The sequence below is a fragment of the Cetorhinus maximus genome, chromosome 1 (genome assembly GCF_964194155.1).
Source record: "Cetorhinus maximus chromosome 1, sCetMax3.hap1.1, whole genome shotgun sequence".
NCBI lineage: Eukaryota > Metazoa > Chordata > Chondrichthyes > Lamniformes > Cetorhinidae > Cetorhinus > Cetorhinus maximus.
The window spans coordinates 68,400,841-68,405,033 of NC_135879.1; positions in this window are offsets into that span (position 1 = coordinate 68,400,841).

Below are 4,193 nucleotides of genomic sequence, written 5' to 3' on the forward strand. Positions count from 1 at the left end.
TCTGATCAGTGTACAATATGTGATGGTGCATATTGTTTTTTATAAACAAAATTAACTTTGTCTTAAACCTAAATGCCTCAGCACCTTGTTGCAATGTAAAAAAGCAAGTTCATTACAAAGACTTGATAGACTTTTACCAATCGCTTACTCTCCGTCCTGCCTGATTCTTTGATTCCTTACAATCCACAAACCATGAGTTAAAGTAAGCTATGCAGGTGGAAATGTCAGGCACTGTGAATGCTTCAACAAAAAAAAATTCCATAAGGTAGTTTTCCCTTACTGTATCAACAACACCAGCTCTCTTTGGGTCACTGTTATTTGCCGTCAGGATCAGTTAAGTGTTTAAAATAAATATTGCACAAAAACTGGTCCTTATTTGTAAAGGCTTTTAAGAATTACTTCGTTAATGTTATGTAATTATTGCTTCTCAGCAATACACAGTGCCAAAATCTTTTTTTCCAATTGCAGGTGCGAGTACATGAACTTGTGTACATATTCTGCATATAGACACACACATGCTGTGTCCCACTTTAGACCTGCTATATTTGTGGACAGCAAAATCCAAAAATAGCATCCTTAATCATCTCAAAATAGTTAATGCTATCTTAAGAAAAAACTCTCCTCAAGATAAGGCTGAATAAGAAGGATAAGTAGTTAAAGCAGTAGACCTTGTATTCCTCCAGAGATCTAGAATATATAGCCTGAACAGTTGCGAATAATTCTACAGAAATTATACCAAAGATTTGTAGCAAACTGGCCGGACTACCTTTGGAAAACCATGTTATGTTTTGTCCATCATAGCATAAAAAATATTCCCTTGTATTAAAAAGATCACAAAAAAAACAACAGGACTGACCCCAGAGGTGATCAATATGAGAAAATATAGAGAAACTTAAGCTTTACTGTCCAGAAAGAAGATAATTCAAAAGAAACCTCCTTGAAATTTGTACAATATTGTGGTGCTATTTTATTTCTCAATGTTTGTCTCTTTTCCTCTATCGACATCTGTCACATGCTAATTCTTATCTCTCTCATACTTTTACTCAAATTTTTATACTGTCTGGATTTTTAATCTTTCCATAAGCCTGCTTTACCATTTACGCCCTCCTACTTCTCTACTTCTTGTTATGTCTGTATTCATTTTGTGCATTTCCTTCTCAAAATTTACCTAAAAGGACAGACGAATAGGAGCACACCAATGAGAACAAATGGGAGTGTGGGGGATGGGGGGAGCACTCAGGATAGTGTGGAGGAGAATTGAGGTCTGGTCTTAGACACCGCATTGGACTTCATACCAGGCAGATGGTTGAAATGTTGATGGTGAGGTAGATCTGAAGCTGCGTGCTGACAGTTTACTCCTAGATCCAGGAAACATTGCAACATGTCCAGATGAAAGAGAAAGTGGGCTTGCGTGGGAGTTTATGGGTTCTGAGGATGAAAATGGAACGTGGGCCAAGGAAGGAATATGGATAATGATCCAGAGCTTTAGGACAAGAGTGGGGATGAAGCATAGCAGGATCTGAGGCCCAACAAAATAAGAAAGGTAATGTTGGGAGAATCTCGAGGTTTCTCCCATTGTACCATGAGTAGATTGACAGAAACCTCATTTATGTGTGTAATTCCCTGGTCTATTTACAATTATGATTATGCAGTCCTGAACATTTGAATTTTTCAGATACTTTGATAGTACACATACTGTACAGCATGTCAGGTTTTGTGGGATTTGTTTGTTCTTCATGCCTAAACAATCAACTAGAATCATAAAATTGCTTTAAATACAAACATTTTGAGTAGAGTTTCAGGCAGTTCATTTCAACTTAACCAGCTCTTTGGAATGATTATGAGCTAATTCTAACCAACAGTTCCGTGATTTTATCTCTTTGGTTAATTAAAGAAATGGTTTTGTGATGGCTGCAGATCATATAATTCAGGATATGCTTTATTCCTTCAAGCACTAATTGACTTTGATTCATTGTTGTTCATTATAGTTTTAAGATGGAAGTGTAATAATTAGCTATGAAGTGGGATTGTTAATATATCACAAGCAATAGAAAATATGTAGTTGGCTAAATGCAACAGTGACCCCTGCACCCCCGCACCCCCACACCCGCTCCCCCCAAAACAAGTGAGGGAATCGCGATGAGAGGTTAATCTGCATCTGTTGCTTGCAATGCAGGCAGAATGTTAACCTCATGCTGTCTGCTCATGATAGCAGTGTGCAGCCAGTGCTAATCTCACTATTGAGTGGCTGCACACCTCAATAGGCAGGCCAAGTTTGTGTGGGGCTCACCTCAGTTAAAGCTAACCTGTACTACTTAAAGCCAGCCACAATGCACTTCTTAAAGGGGAGGTGCAGTGTGGCTGGAGCAGGTGGTGGGAGCCATTCGACAACTGATTCTGACCTGGGAAAGAGACATGAATGGCACAACAGACAGCTGGCTCCAAGATTTTGCAACACTGCACTGGAGGCCCTGGTTCAGAGGTGCAGAGGAGGAGAGATTTGCTTATCCACAGTGGGGTGTTTGGTGGGGGCGAGGTTGGGGGGGTGGTTGCGGGGGTTTGGGGAGAGTCGGGAGTTGAGGTAACCCTCCAGCCATACTCTCAGTAGATAGTGGAACCAGAACCTGAGCCCTGAGGACCTGAAAGCAGTGTTACAAGTTCAAAGATCTCACACTTGTGATTGGTGTCATTGTATGCATCTATAAATATCATATCCCATACCAACTGCCCCACAGCCTCATCACTCACCTCGATCAACCAGGACTCATACATAACACTCAACTTTACCTCATCCTCACACACTTTAGTATTGCTGCAAGTACATATCAATATTCCAAAATTGGCACACAACAAACTATTTAAACATGGTAGCCACAACACCCAAGCATATTGTACAATCCTGACATTTCCATCTCTTGAAGGATAAGATGCTGCATAACTGGTGGAATCAAGTGCTAACCGATGGATCAGTGCCACAATGAGAAAATGACAGAATCATGATACCTGATCCCCCTTCTCACATCTCATAAGCACTGCCTCCGCCGATCCCACAATATTTTCTGACTTAGAACCATAGAAATATTATGGTGCAGAAAGAGGCCATTCAGCCCATCAAGTCTGCACCGGCTAAAAAGAGAAAAAAGAAACTAGCCGCTCACTTTCCAACACCTGGGGCAGAATTTTATGGCTGACGTGCGGGTGGCAGAGTGTCCCGACGTCAGCGCGCAGCATCGCGATATTTAGCTAGGTGGAGCACGACGCACACCCGACATTAATTAAAGGCCTTGTTAAGGCCCTTAAGTTGGCGATTGAAGCCGATTTTAAGGAGCCCGTGCAATCTTCGGCTCGGCGCATGGGCCCAACGAGCAAGCAGGTAACTGATTTTTTAACAAATCTCATCCACGGGCGGGATATGTGGGCTCAAGGGGTGGTTCATGTTCTTTCTGAAGTATTTAATGCAGAAAGTGTTTTAAACTTGCCTGTGTGATTGGTAGCAGTTCAGATCGATTTCCAACTGCTTTCTCTGTACTTTGAAGCTTCAGCTCACCAGTCTGCAGACAGTAACATTTAGCCTGGGTATGGGTTGTGACATCTCCACTGTAGGCAGCTCCTCTGAGGAGGAAGAGAGGGATAGAATAAGGAGGTGGCCAGGAATGGACAATCAGCCTCCAGGGGAGCCACCTTTGGGAGGCCAGGTGCAGGCACAACGGGCACAGGGTCAAGAGGTTGTCCAAGGTGGAGGGGCCGCAGAAGACGCCTCTATCCCGCTGCCAGGGTATACAGGCAGCGAAGCAGCTACCTCAATATGACTGAAGTGCAGTGCCGAAGGAGGCTCCGACTGTCAAGGGAAACAATTATATCTGTCAGATGCTTGGCACTGAGATCTCCGCAAACTGTGTGGGTGGACACCTCATGCCAGTGGCTCTGAAGGTCACAGTTGCCCTCCACTTCTATGCATCCGGCTCCTTCCAGGGCTCGGTGGGTGATCTTTGCGGTGTCTCCCAATCAGCTGTACACACTTGTGTCAAGCAGGTTACAGACACTCTGTTCAGACGGGCATTGACCTTCATCCACTACCGCTGCGACCAGGCAAGCCAGACACAGCGAGCCAGAGGCTTCGCGGCCATTGCTGGCTTCCCCCGTGTCCAGGGTGCTATAGACTGCCCACATGTGGCCATCAAGGCGCCAGCAGG